Source organism: Scyliorhinus canicula, chromosome 10, assembly GCF_902713615.1.
Source record: "Scyliorhinus canicula chromosome 10, sScyCan1.1, whole genome shotgun sequence".
NCBI lineage: Eukaryota > Metazoa > Chordata > Chondrichthyes > Carcharhiniformes > Scyliorhinidae > Scyliorhinus > Scyliorhinus canicula.
This window is the reverse complement of record NC_052155.1, coordinates 66962529-66977268: the sequence shown is the minus strand read 5'-3', so window position 1 is coordinate 66977268 and position 14740 is coordinate 66962529. Positions and strand designations below refer to the sequence as shown.

General features: G+C 41.7%; 1 pseudogene; it reads left to right on the top strand.

The window, feature by feature from the left end:
- The window catches only part of LOC119972431, a 56619-nt pseudogene extending 44893 nt beyond the window's left edge, over nucleotides 1-11726 (top strand).
- The last annotated feature ends 3014 nt before the right edge of the window (nucleotides 11727-14740 follow it).

Below are 14740 nucleotides of genomic sequence, written 5' to 3'. Positions count from 1 at the left end.
AAGGTTTTATTAATGGCATAACAATACTGTGAACTATTTGAAAGGATAGAGGAAGAGGAAAAGTATCATGTATTTCATTGCACTGTGAAAAGTTGCCATATAGTTATCATTATGCCAGAATAAATTTTAAATTAAATGCCCAGTGTTGTGCTAAATAATATAATTAACATAACATATGATGTGGCATCATAGAATCCCTACAGTGCAGAAGGAGGCCTATCGGGTCTGCGGACCCTACCCAGGCCCACTGCATCGCCCCATCCCTGTAGCTCCACCTAACCTTTGGACACTAAGGGGCAATTTAACATGGCCAATCTACCTAACCTTTACATCTTTTTTAATGATTATGTGGTGGTGCTATCATTTGCTGCTTATGACCTGCTAGCACTGATGCTAAGAGAAAGCTTAAAAGCGCATTTTTTCCTGGATCCGTTTATGTAAATAGAACCTGATTCAATTTGTCTGTATGTGCTTTCTGGTTTGGAAAACTAGTTCGTAAAATTTCAAATTAAGATGTGAGGTAATTCCGATCTTACGAACTCTTCTTCCTTTAAGATCCTCCTTAAAATCCATCTCTTTGACAGTTTTTGGTCATCCTGCCCAACATCTTATTCTTTGTCTTGGCATCTATTGGTGCCTTTGATTACATCTCTGTGAACCTCCTTCAGATGTTTTTCTACATGGTGCTATAGAAATAAAAGTTGTGGTAGGTGTTGGAAACATTGGATTTTACAGTACAGAGGATGCTATTTAAATATTATATATGCTTTGGCTACTGATTAAAATAATTGAAAACTCCCCTCTTAATTGGACATAAAATATCCCACAGTACCATTTTTGAAAAATGTCGAAGGAGTTCTCCCCAGTATAATCTGACCATTAATTTTCTCTCAACCAATATCACTAAAAGAAAATCTGATAATTAACGCATTGTTGGTTGTGGGAGCTGGCTGTGCACAAATTTTCCTACATTACAATCCTGAGTACACTTCCAAAATACTTCATGGGTTGTAAAGCACTTTGGGATGATCTGAGGTCATTAAAGGTGCTATATAAATGCAGGCAGTTCTTTTTCGTTTAATGTTATCCAACTGGTAAATCTGTGTAAAATATTTCCTGAAACATTCAAAACGGGCTTGCGTGTTGAGTAAGTTGTTCTGCAAAATTGTTAACTTATTGGGCCACGTTGTGGTGAGCACGATATGTTCTCTTTCTTGCATGAAATTTGATGTCTCATTATGAATTGTGTTTATTAGGAGTGGAGGGGATAATTGATGCTTATCGAAACTGTCTGCCTCAAGTCAAGCTCCATGGACCTACAAACTTTTCGCCCATTATAAACCATGTGGCGGGATTTGCAGCTGCAGCAGCACAGCAGCCTATAGCGTCAGTGAGTATTCCTCCATGTACATATTCCTTTCTGCAAGCTCCATCAGGGGGCCTGCAGAAAAAATCTACATCAAAATGGCATCATAATGTTGTTCTCTGTATGTCTGATGAGGTTTATCTCAGGAAGCTGCTACTGTTACAATAATGAGATTTTATTTTTTAAAAACAACACACAATTTGTGTTGTAATATATGTTGGTGCATACAATCAAAAATAGGACAAAGGAGCACTATGTAGTTTCTGGTAAATGCTTGCAGAAGCAAAATATTACTGTCTATGGCTTTGAATATTTTATCAATGAAAGAAATGCATTGTGGATTGAATAGCTTCATGATGACATCATTGACAACCACGAGACTATTATGTCATTACAAATGAGAAATTTCAAAAAGCTGGTATGGACTGGAGCGTAGCGGGTTAAACTGGAATCTATTAACATTGCCTCTTATTTGTCAGAGTTGGAGATTTTCACCTGCCAGTGTGAAAAATAAACCTTTGTTGAGATAAGGAATCCCGAATAATGTTTCAAAATGAGTATTTTCGATTACTGTTAGAAGTATTGCTGTGTGCTTAATCTAGAAAAGTTGTGCACAATATTTCTGTGTTATCTTGCATTAAAGGAGGGAGAGAGATATCGACATGGAGCCTTTGCAAGTTAATTCCTTTCTCACTGTACTGCTGGAGGCTGATAGAAAGGCTATGGCATTCAACCCTTGTGTAAAGATTTTCTTCTTGAACAGATAATCTTAAAATTAATTGGGAACTATACAGGTAGCAGGATATCTGCAGATGAATCCTCCTAGTTGAGGCAGAGTTTCATCAGGGCAGAAGTATGTCTTCCCAATCTTGATCCATTTTCCTCAACTAAGAGTCATTGCATGTACATGACACGACTCCTCATGAGGGGGAGACGATAAGGGAGGAGCTTTTGGCAGTGAAAAACCCAAGAGGCATAAGCTCTCCTGAAGGTCAGAATGAAGGCATCTGTTGATGGCTGCAGCCAAGATTCAAGTAACAAGGGCCAAAGGGAAGGAGGAAGCTACTAAAATGAAGCAATCTGTGGCCTCCTTCTCACCTTCTACCTGTCAGCCTCGGACAGCAGTAGTGGGGAGGGAAAGGATGAAAATCTGGTGTGAAGTCAGCTCATTTGCACATAGTGTGAAGGGAAGCAGCAGCATTCGCAGCGGGCGTTGGGGAAGACCATCCCAGTCAGCACGAGCAAATTTTGGCTTCTTCACCTGCATTTTTCAGCATACACCCCTGCAATGTCACCTGATTTTGGTTGTGGTCACAGAAAGAAATCCCCCCCTTTGACTTCACTTATTTTGTAACTATTTAAAAATGTACATCAGAAATTATAGTTTTAATTATCACAAAATGAGGCCATTCAGCCATCACGGTTGCGTTGGCTCTCTAAAAGAGTTGTCCAATTAGTTTCAATCTTCAACTTTGTCGCAATACGTTTTTTTCAATTTTCACCAAATATTTGTCTCTTTCAAATTCCAATTTCCTTATCTCTCCTTGTAATTAAAGCCTCTCGTTTTGTGACATAATCTGAGTAAATCATGTGCATTTCCCAATGACTTTGTTGTCTTTCTTAAAATGGTGTACCCAAAACTGAACATGATGCATTAGAATTCCTGCGAGTTCCCTACTCTGCTGCTGTACCTGTTTATATCTCTATCATTCCTTTATTCCCAAGTTTAAAATTTCAGCCATGATTTTTACTTCTGACAGGGGTTAGCAGCAATGTGAAACAAAATTATCTTCTACTGTTACTACATTTGTACTCTAAATGCAGTTTTACTGTGTACCTCAAACTATGTGTCCATTAAATTTAATGTGCCTGATAATAAAATGCATTTGCAGCATATTGAATTGCATTTTCCTGTTCTTTAACAGCAATATTTCATCCTCCTGATCATCACAGATGGAGTGATAACAGATTTAGATGATACAAGACAGGCCATTGTTAATGCTGCGAAGTTGCCAATGTCCATCATCATTGTTGGTGTTGGTGGAGCAGATTTCAGTGCCATGGAATTTCTGGACGGTGATGACTGTGTCCTGAAATCACCCACCGGTGAAATAGCAATCCGGGATATTGTCCAGTTTGTGCCGTTTAGAAAATTTCACAATGTAAGTCTTGCGTGGTTACAGTGCAACATATTACATCACTTACAAGATTTAATTTTACATTGTGTTTTAAAAATTGTAAAAACTGATTTCATGTAAAGATTTTTGCGCAGGGTGAGATTACATTATTGGTATTTTTGGCGAATATCTACACTTATCTGTTCCAATATTGCCAGCACATTGGCTGCAATAGCTTTTATCTTGTTCTGTCCTATTGTTGCCCAAATTGCAGTTTAAACCTCCAGATTCTTGGAGCTGAGAAAATTTAGAAAAACAAACAACTGTAGAATTCATCAAAATATATTTATAATAGGCGCTCTTGCACAGTCCAGGGCATCATCTGGTTTTAGTCAAGTATAACAACAGCAATAACTAATATTTATATAGCATTGTTGCAAAACATTCCAAAGCACTTCACAGCAGTGTTAGTAAACAAAATCTGACACTCCGCCACATAAGATATTAGTACAGGGGATTCAAGTTTGAAGGAGTATCTTGAAGGACAGAGAGGGTTACGGAGAGGGAAGTTCAGAGCTTGGGTCTTGGCAGCTGAAGGAATGGCTACCAATGATGAAGTGATGAAAATTAGGCATGTACAAAGGTGTAAAATCAGAAAAATTCAAGAGGATTGTGAAAGTTGTAGGACTGGAGAAGGTTACAAAGCTAGAAAATGGTGAGACCATGGTGAGTTGAAAACAAGAACAAGAATTTCCAGGTCAAGGCTTGATGAACTGGGAGCCAATGTAGGAAAGTAAACATGAGATAAGAAATTGAGTGTCTGGTAAGATAGGTGCTTGAGAGTTTTACAGCACATGTGAGGTGAGAGGTTAATCAAGAGAGTGTTGGATTAGTCAAATATCAAAGCATAGATGTTGGTTTCAATGAGAATAAATAGCTCAGTTGTGTAACAATTATTAAACACTATTTATGAAAGTAAGGAAAAGGCAAATACACACAGACAGGATGACTCTACTCTCATGCAATTGAGATGTATGAATTATTAAACACACAGTTTCTATAGAATATGCCCCTTGTTGCACAATACTTGAACACTTAAGACTTCCTTTGTTCCCCAAACAACATCCAAGTTGAATAACCAGCTATAGTAACCACACAATACAGGATGATACTCAAATCTGGGAACTGACTTTTTCCTGGTCCAGAGAAGGTATTATGAAGGGTTTCTGCTGGGCAGCACAGTGGGGCAGTGGTTAGCACTGCTGTCTCGTGGCGCCAAGGTCCCATGTTTGATCCTGACCCTGGGCCACTGTTCGTGTGGATTTTGCACATTCTCCCCGTGTTTGTGTGGGTTTCGCCCCCCCCGCCCCCCCTCCACGCAAAAGATGTTAAGAGTAGGGCGATGGGTACTCTAAATTGGGTACTCTAAATTTATTTCATAAATTAAGGGTTTCTGCACTGCCTTGGCTCTAAGACTCGGACCCTTTTTGTTGTAAACCTGGCCTTCAGGTTTAGTGGCTGAAAACTGGCCTGTTCCTTTTCAGAGACTGCTGGATGGTAACTGCGTGTCCTGCTTCTCGGTTTGGGCAATTATACCTTTGGTGTTCTTTGATTATGCATTGCGTGTATTCGGCTGTCTGCCCCTATCAACGTCTTGACTATAAATTAAAATATTTATATCTCAAGGACCATACCAATGTCTACAGTCTGTTTCTCTCCCTCTGCCCCCCCCCCCCCCCCATAATCTTTGACTCCCTTACAAAAAGTTGTAAAATGTAGAGCGACCGAAAAGTTACAGAACAAAAGGTGGCCGTTCGGCCCATAACTGGGACAGAATGTAACATAGCAAAATTTGTGGATGATATTAAAATAGGTGGGAAAGCTGCCAGTGAAGAGGAGATAAAGATTTTGCAGAATGATATAGATAAATTAGGAGATTAGGCTAAAATCTGGCAGCTGGAGTTTATTGAGAGGTTATCCATTTTGGCCGAAAAAATAGAAAAGCAAATTAATATCTAAATGGAAAGCAGATTCAAAATGTGTCTGGGCAGAAGGATCTGGGTGTCTTTGTTCATGAATCATAGAAAGACGGTATGCAGATACAGCATGTAATTAAAAAGACAAATGGAATGTTAGCAAAAAAAACTGGAGCATAAAAGTAGAGAAGTGTTGTTGCAGCACAGAAAGCGGCCATTCGGCTCATAACTGGGTGTTGTATATGAGTGTTGGTGTGACCACATCTGGAGTATTGTGTTTAGTTTTGGTCTCCCTATTTGAGGAAGAATGTGGTGGCACTGGAGGCAATTCCGGGGATGAAAGGACAGACGTATGAGAGATTATAAAAAGTTTGGACTTATACTCGCTGGACTTTAGGAGGATGAGAAGGGATCTGATTACGGTCAATAAAATACTAAAATGGATTGATAAAGTAAACATAGACCAAATGTTTGTTCCCCCTTGTGGGGAAATCTAGAATGAGGTCACAGATATAGATTGAGAGGCGGTAGATTTAGAACTGAGATGAGGAGGAACTACTTCTCGCAGAGGGTGGAGAATTTGTGGAACTTGCTGCCCCATAGTACGGTGTAATCTGAGTCATTAAATAGTTTCAAGAAGGAGATAGATATATTTTTGGTTATAAAAAAAATAATGTTAAAGGTATATGAGGAACAGGTAAGGCGGTAACTTTGAGACCATGAAGAGATCAGCCATGATCTGATTTAAAGGCAGAGCAGGCTCGAGGGGCTGAATTGCTTACTTCTGCATCTATTTCCTATGTTCCTATTGCCCTGTCCATGCCATCCCGAGCACACCCAGGTGCCCTTTCTAACCCCGTCTTCCTGCACCTGGACCATAGCCCTGTATCTTACAACATTTAAGGTGCAGATCCAGGTATTTTTAAAAAAGAGTTCAGGGTCTCTGCCTCAGGCCGCAAACTCCAGATACCCACTACTCTCTGCGTAAAACATTGTTCTTCATGTACCAAATGGCGCGCACCCGAGGTCTCTGAGGAGAAAGTGGTTGAATCCCAAAGCCTCCGATACCTGTGGAGTCTGCACATGAGAGTAAAGCTTACTGCCTCGCTCTAATATGCGGATTTGCCAAAAAATCATCCTGTCCAATGTGGGCAGATTGTGTTGAATCTCACGAGGCGTTGCAAGCTGGGTGATCCCGAGAGTGGGGTTGACCAGCTTTCATAGGCCACGCAGTGCTGTGGCGAGCTGCTTTTCCGGCACAGTGGAGGATCGTGCTCATCTGGTTCATTAATGTCCTTTAGGGAAAGAAATCTGCTGTCTTTACTTAGTCTGGCCTATATGTGAGTCCAGATCGATAGCAATGTGGTTGGCTCTTAAATGTCCCTCCTCTGAAATGACTGAGCCACTCAATTCCAGGGCAATACATGCTAGCCCAGCCAGCAACAACCACAAATGAATTTAAAAAGTAAATTCGGTTTTCAGATAATTTTGTTGTTTGGATACCACATTTGAACTTGCATTACAATAGCCTAAGCTTAGGCTAGCTATAGGGCATGATTCATCAACCCTGTTGCGCCTGCCGCGGATCTGGGCTCAATGGGTGAATCGTGTCGAGCACAAAATTGAGCTCTGCGCTAGGCGCAAAACCTTGTACGAGTCACGTGACTTGCTCCGTGATCTGGGCAAGATCCAGATTTGAAAATTTAAATACCTGGATGCAGGATTCACCGGACTGTGGGACTCACCGACCGTGCCTGGGTGACCTTGCCAGGGTGCTGTTTAGTTTTCGCACACACAAAATGGACCAGTTGTAATGGCACCTGGGGGGGTCTCCCAGGCCATTGCTGACACCCGGGCGGTTGGGACAGGGCAGGGTGGCACCCTCGCACACCCCCTGATACAAGGGCACCTTGGTACCACCAGTCTGGCATCCTAGAAGTGCCGCCGGGCACCCCACCAGAAACCCCCTACAAGGGACACCCACCAGAAACTCTTTTCACTCCCTCCAGTTAGAGAGTAGTCCAGACAGAGAAAGAAGAGTTAAAACTCAACTGGGCAATACACCTGCTGGCTCAGGCAGAGAAAGCACCACTTGTAAATTCCTAGAAAGGGGAAACCTCATCAGCTGGGTTTAAACCCCCTCAGATTTTTGATCTGCAATGCGTTCATCCATATCAATGTGAAATTGATTTTACTGAGCTGTGACTGACAGCTTGCACACACAGCCAGTTGTCTGGATTGTTAAGTACATTCTACAGAGAAAAAGAGGAAGTGAAAGCACTTAACTGGTTTTGCTGTGGTCCAAGAGCTGTCAATCATTGCTAGAAGTTTATAAACATTGCGTTTAGTTTCCCAGGAGGGTACCTTGAAATCCACTTGAGTGTGAAGGGAAATGCAAGTAAACAATCCAAACAGAACATGGTCTCCCAAACTTAGAATTCTGACCATTATGTTTGTGGCAATGCAAATGAGTTTGAATGGGAACTTGAAACATCACTTTGTTAAACATTACCCAATTGTTGATGTCAGATTTCAAATTAAATTGACTTGTTACATTAATTAGGTTAACATTGTATCTCTACAGGCAACAAAAGAAGCTCTTGCACAAAGTGTACTGGCTGAATTGCCTCAGCAAGTGGTGTGCTACTTCAACACACGCAAACTCCGCCCTCCGAACGAGCCTGATCCTTAAGTGCTCTGGATTCATAGCCAAATGTTTGTAATACACCACATCAAATAAATCTATACTTTTTCTTCTAAATAAATGTAGAAATGCATGCATCAACCAACATTGTATTATATTACATTTGAAATTTTTCATAGTTTTGAAATTATTTAAAATAGTTCATTGCATTATTTGTATGCGAACTTAAGGCAACATTTTTGTTGCAAAATGATCCAGTAAAATTCAGTAGGCCAAGCCGTTGTATCATAATCATTTACCAGTTGTGACAGTGTAAAATTGTTCATCGTCTTTGAAAAAGTTTTATTAATGCTAAAGAAGCATTTTTTGTTAGCCTCCAATGCCTTTTACAGTTTTTATACTGTTGTTTTGAATGTTAATTCAACGTTTGGATTTTTGGATAATATGCCTGCATCTGGCACCAAGGTACACAGCAGTTTTTAATGTTAAATTCTAAAATTGAGAATTGTTTGCATATAATGCACATATTATAGCATCATGTAATTGTATTTACAACTGGTTTTACATTTTTTATGTTTAATAATTGGAAGATATACTGAATTAGAGCTAAAAATATCTATACTGTGGTTGAGGTTATCCAACCCATGATGCTTTGTGTATATGATGCAGTTTTTTAAATTGGTGATGTAATATTAAATTAACGTGGGTCTGGAATTTTACAATGATGGAGAGCCTCTTTGTTGCAGAAGTGGCAAAACAGATCAGAATCCCGAAGTCTCACCTCAGATCGCCACACCATCCATTCTTGTAGCAATGGTAACAGGCCCAGATCGGCATTTGTGCATGTGGATTTCATAGAGGCAGCTGACCATAAGAATCAGCAGCTACCCACACTTGTATGTAATTTTGATGAGAGGTGCCTGAGATCCCAATTTGCATCATCCATGATGCAGAGGCGCATGCTCAGATTAGATCTACTAGGAGCAGGTCTGAACTTGTGAATTTTTTTGAATAGCCAGGGTGCCCTTTTGGGCAGGTCAGGTGCCCTTTTGTGATACTAAAAGTAGGCATGGATGTGTGTAAAAAGTTTAGAAACCAGTTGGAACTACAAGCTCATTGAAACTTTCAAAAATAACTCAAAAAAGTGTCATGATGAACTGTCAAAGGAGCTATTATTACTGCCGAGGCATTTGAAACTCCTATCCTTCAACTCTTTGAAAAAACTGTCTTGAGAGTTAATGAAATAATTATTCATTATTTCACTCTGTTGACATAAACCTTAGGGCTGCCATTATTGGATTAGTGCTGCATGACTGATTTTATGATGGTTGATTTAGCATAGTTGGATGCCTGGCATTTGAGTTTGATTGACAGCTCAAAGTGGCAATGGATTCTTTGAAGTGGGACTATGAATTGCAATGCTTGTTTTTATAAGAGATTACGCAATTGAATTAAATGTTTGCTGTTATAATGATAACATAGTTGCAGGAATGTAAATGAGTTTTATGAATAATAGTTTATTTTTTAAATAACAAAGTCTGCACTAGAACTTTGAACTGTATTTAACCTCCACGTGGGTTAAGAGGTCTGCCCATGGTGGATGCTGACTGCATAGGTATGGTAGGTTAAAGGCCATAGTCCCAGATGACCCTTTGAGGTGGAGAGCTGACTGGTGGTGATTTAACCTGAGGATCACCACACCTCAGGTGAGGGGGAAAGTTGACAAGGCGGGCCTTCATGAATAACCTCAGCTGGTACGGGAATTGAACCCACGCTGCTGACTTTGCTCTGCTTCATGAACCAGTTGTCTAAACAAGTGAGCTAAACCAACCCCTGCATGGTAGGTATAAGGGCAATAGGTGGTGGATGGGGCATGAGTTAGCATGAATTTGTGCTAAGTTACCATAGAGCAATAAAGGGCCATGGAGAGTGGACAGAGATGCATATGTTATCACTGGATGTATGAAGGGCCATGGGGGATTGATGGCATGGGTTTGCATGGATGGGACTTTGAGAGTCAAGGGGATGAGTGCTTAGGTTTTAGTGTTTTTCTAATACTTATTCGATACATTCCCAGTGCCTTTTGCCTAATCTGCCTCCACACCGGATCATCTACACTCATTCTGAGGTTGCCCGACCTGACTCCCAAGGAACCCCACTTACCCTGGAATGAAAACCTGACTGGGTCATTCTCTCCTAGTTCAGGATTCTGGAACTAGCAATATCCGGACTCTGCATTTTCAAAATTGATCTTTAACAGATATGTTCTGTGTCCGTTTTATAAATATTTTTAAAACGCTGGTTAAACACTGAATTAAATCAAAATTAAACACAAAAATGCTGGATATGAGTAGGGCTATTGATATAGGACTACTACCATCTGTGTTATATCAGTCTTCAGAACAGATGAGGGGTCTCATGTAAGACATTGGTCTCTAATGTTACGGGGTTGTAAAGACTGTGGCGCACAATCCTAGTAGCAGAAGCTCTAGCTGGAGAGGTTGGTTAAATTGAACTTTCTGGAAACGTGCTTGACACCAAATCAGGTTTAATACCTGACTGGGGTACCAGTTTGGAAATTTGGCCTCAAAAATGCTGAGGAGGCCAAAGGACTTCACGAGGGGCGTGGGAGTGTATTCCTGCTTCTACTTGCCCACGAAGCAAAGAGGAAGGCAATTTTGAAACATAACCGGCCCTCTGCTGGCCATGGTTCTGGTGCAAGGCTTCCCTTGGTTTAATGTTAAAATATGAGCTTGCTATTGATGTCATCACATTGTGAACTTTGCAGCTGAATTCTATTCCCACTGAGCCCCGTCATTGGCCTGAACAATATTAAAGTGAATATTACAACAGCCCAGCGAACACGCTGACTTAGTGGCAGGAACTCGTGGGCGGCATGGAGGCACAGTGGTTAGCACTGCTTTCTCACAGCGCCAGGGACCCGGGTTCAATTCCGGCCTTGGATGACTGTGTGGAGTTTGCACTTTCTCCCCATGCCTGCGTGGGGTTCCTCTGGGTGCTCCAGCTTCCTCCCACAGTCCAAAGATGTGCCCGTTATGTGGATTGACCATGATAAAACTGACCCGTAGGTTAGGTGGGATTATGGGGATAGGGTGGGGAGTTGGCCTAGGTAGAGTGCTGATTCTGAGGGTCGGTGCAGACGTGATGGGCCAAATGGCCTCTTTCTGCACTGTAAGGATTCCAAGATTCTAACTGTCATGCAAAAATTTCCTGCATGTCTGAATACTTTTTTTTAGAAAATTCTACATATCAGCTGAATTACTGTGCATTTCCAGCATTTTTAATTTTTATTTCAAGATTCATAGCTTTTCTTATCAGAAAGATTTTTGTTCCTGCATTATTTGGTTAGATGTCCCCATTTTTTTAGTACTATTTGTATATAATGCTGGGTTTTCCTAACCATCTAACACTGCTCCATCAAAGACCTGTGTATAATATTATGAAGCATTGTTTTATAGAAAGGATCTTGTACTTTAGCCATTTGTACTGTTGTTCAGTATGCATTTCTACTTGACCTCAAAATTAAAACTCATGAAAAAGTACGTGTTGTTGAACAATCGATCAATATCTCTTCAATAAACTTATCCAACCCTTAAACTGCAGTATGGGGTTACTCTAATTAATTAATTTACACTAATCACCACTTCCTTGTAATGGCAAGGTTTGTTCATCTTTGCTTTCCTGTTTTGCCATTCGTTACAAGTGGGAAGGTCACTTTCTCTTTCTAGCAATTCTACATGGGGCAATCCCCGTGGCTTCAGCAAAGGTCTGCTCAGATCTGTGCTGTTGTAAAGTGAAAGGTGGGTAAATGTACCCCGACTAACTTTGACCTGTTTGCAGTAACCCTTTTCAACTCCGGCGCGTTAAGTGGTGAGATAGACAAAAGGGACAAGAGTCGGGTGAAAACCCAACACAGCGTTATTGATTTATCAAGGATAAACAATATTTATCAGACTCTCTATTGTACTTTAATTGAACTCTCTCAATTTATTCACTGAAGTCTTCAGTAAACAGTCTTAAATATGTAAGTAAATGGTCTCAAATCTACACTAGGTATCTATTTCTGCACATGCTTCACTACACGCTATCCACAGGTCCCTATCACTGTATTTGAACTGTTCATCTGAAAAGACTGGCAATACCAGTTCAATAAGGCTGGGACAGATTGTTCCTTGGTCTTTGAGGATTGGCTGATGGTTCAGGATCTGCAGTCATCGATTTGGGCTTCCCCTCTAGCCTAGGGCTGGCGGTCTGGATTTCAGGTCATCGCACCAAGGTGGTTTTCTGGGACTGCTCAGTCTGATGATGCACCAGGTTGCCTCTTTATCAACTTCTTAATTCTTTTGCGTCCTTTTCGAAGACTGTGTCCAATACTAGCATCGGGTGGGGGCAGGAAGATCCAATGAGGTAACTTACTTCCAAATTTGGAGGCCGCGGAACCTTGAATTGTCAAGTGCCGTCCTTGTCATGGTCTGCCTCTGGCCTCCTATTGAGCTGGGTGCCAGCAAGTCTGCGTAGCATTCATCAAACAAAGCAGGTCCACTGCGTGTGTAAACATCGGTTTGTTCAGAGACAGTGTAGCCGTTCGCACCTGGCCAGGCAGTTCCAGGCCTGTCCAGTTTCAATGGGAAGTTGAATGTTCCAGGGCTGGCTGCATGAATACTATCTGCTCCAGCTCTGCAGTCTGCAAATTGAAGAGTCCGGCTAGGTTTATACTTGGCTTTCACGTTTCCAGTTTTTACGCATTCTTATGAAAAAAATATCAATACTTTTTTTTTAATAAACAATTTTATTGAGGTAGTTTTTGGCTTTGTAAACAGTTACGGACATCAACAGAAAGAAAGCAAAAAAGGCAAAAATGTGCAAACATCCATGTACTTTCAATACTTCAATTGTAACATACTGCACAAGCCCGCTCCTCTCCCACCGGTACTACCCGCCATTTTTTCCCTCCTACTCTACTCTACCCCCCTCCCCCCCACCCACTGCTGACGCTCACTCTCCCGCAAAGAAGTCAATAAATGGTTGCCACCTCCGGGCGAACCCCTGTACAGATCCCCTCAAGGCAAACTTAATTTTTTCCATACCCAGGAAACTCGACATGTCCGCAAGCCACAACTCAGTCTTCGGGGGCTCTGAGTCCCTCCACGCCAATAGTATTCGTCGCCGGGCTATCAGGGAAGCAAAGGCCAAAACATCGGCCTCTTTCTCCCCCTGGACTCCCGGGTCTTCCGAAACCCCAAAAATTGCCACCCCTGGACTCATCACCACCCTTGTTTTTAGCACCCGGGACATGATCCCCGCAAATCCCTCCCAGTACCCCCTCAGCTTAGGGCATGCCCAAAACATGTGAACGTGGTTCGCTGGTCCTCCCGCGCACCTAGCGCATTTGTCCTCTATCCCAAAGAATTTGCTCATCCGAGCCACCGTCATATGGGCCCGGTGAACGACCTTAAATTGAATCAGCCCGAGCCTAGCACATGTCGCGGTTGAATTTACCCTACTCGGGGCCTCTGCCCACAGCCCGTCCTCCATTTCCCCGCCTAGCTCCTCCTCCCATTTAAGTTTCAGTTCCTCTGTCTGGGACCCTTCCTCCCTCATGAGCACCTTATATATACCCGAGACTCTACCCTCCCCTTCTTCCCCCCTAGAGACTATTCTGGCTAGGAACCCCATTGGCGGGAGGCATGGGAAAGATAGGACCTGCCTCCGAACAAAGTCCCGCAACTGTAGGTACCTAAAATCATTTCCCCTTACCAGCCCCAATTTCTCCTCCAAGCTCCTCAGTGGTCCAGGTGCCCCGGCAGGGGTAGGCGTCTGCCTCAGGACTGGAACATTTCCTTGGATGAGCTGGAGGAAGAGGCCGCGATGCAGTTACATTATCTGGCTGTGTCCTGTGTAGCTCCCGTTCAGGTCTTAAATCCAGTTTTATTTAATTTACGGTTGCCGGTTGTTGGTGAGACATTGCTGAAACTCAGTAGAAATTCAAGTTAAAAACTTGTCAGGTGCAAATAAGAATTGTTTTATTGAAGTTCATTGGTTACAACTTGAAAATGATTTAAAAGGTAGTTTGTAGACAATTTGATTTTCTTCAAAGAATCACAGGAATTATCTTCTGAGACAATAGCCTGAACACAACTTTAAAAGTCAAATGTCTGAAGTTAAAGTATGAAAATGAAATAGGAATACAGAACTCTTTTCTAATTCTCTTCCTTTACTCTCTCTCTCTCTCTCTCTCTCTCTCTTTCTGTCTTGTTCTCTTTGTCTCTTTCCTGTCTCTTTCTCTCTGTGTCTTTCTGTCTGTCTTTCTGACTTTCTGTCTTGTTGTCTTTTCTCTTGTCTCTCTGACTTGTCTGTCTTCTTGCCTCTAGTCTTTTTGACTTGTCTGTCTCTTGTCTCTAGTCTTGTCTTTTCTCTCGTCTCTCTGACTTGTCTGTCTTCTTGCCTCTAGTCTTTTTCTCTTTTTCTAAAATGGTGGCCAAATCATCCATGGATATACTCTTTGATATTTGTCTTAAGCGATCCGATCACACCCCAATATAATCCTAATTGGTTTAAGCTATATTCAAAACACATTTGATTTGATAACAAGCCGTCCATCCTCCCAATGCAACGC